This window comes from Penaeus chinensis, chromosome 30, assembly GCF_019202785.1.
Source record: "Penaeus chinensis breed Huanghai No. 1 chromosome 30, ASM1920278v2, whole genome shotgun sequence".
Classification (NCBI taxonomy): domain Eukaryota; kingdom Metazoa; phylum Arthropoda; class Malacostraca; order Decapoda; family Penaeidae; genus Penaeus; species Penaeus chinensis.
In genome coordinates this window covers 232626-233050 of record NC_061848.1, presented here as the reverse complement: position 1 = coordinate 233050, position 425 = coordinate 232626, and positions in this window count along the sequence as shown.

Here is a 425-nt window from a genome sequence, read left to right as displayed (position 1 = left end):
TGACGGAGGCAAAAGAGGGAGGGAGAGGGGAAGAAGGGGAAATGGTATGTTATCACGGTTAACAAGGGGGAACGGAAAGTAAATGTAAAAGATAATGGTTGTTAATGAATCATGATGAAAAACGAAGTTAATGTCGGTACGTAAAATGACATGATTATCAACTCTGATTAAGTCATAATTATCATACCTTACCATCTACTGAATATAATAATTAAGGGACAACAGTAATTACCTATAAAATGAGAGACATAAAGATTTAGAAATACGACAAAGAAACTAATAACAACTGCGATGTGTGTTAATGAAAGGCAGGTTTAACAAATTACCAAGATTAATTAAAATCTTATACCTTTCTGCGTTGATCAAATGAGAATGACAAAGAATATTAAGATATTAATGATAAGGATGGTTCTAAGAATAATGAG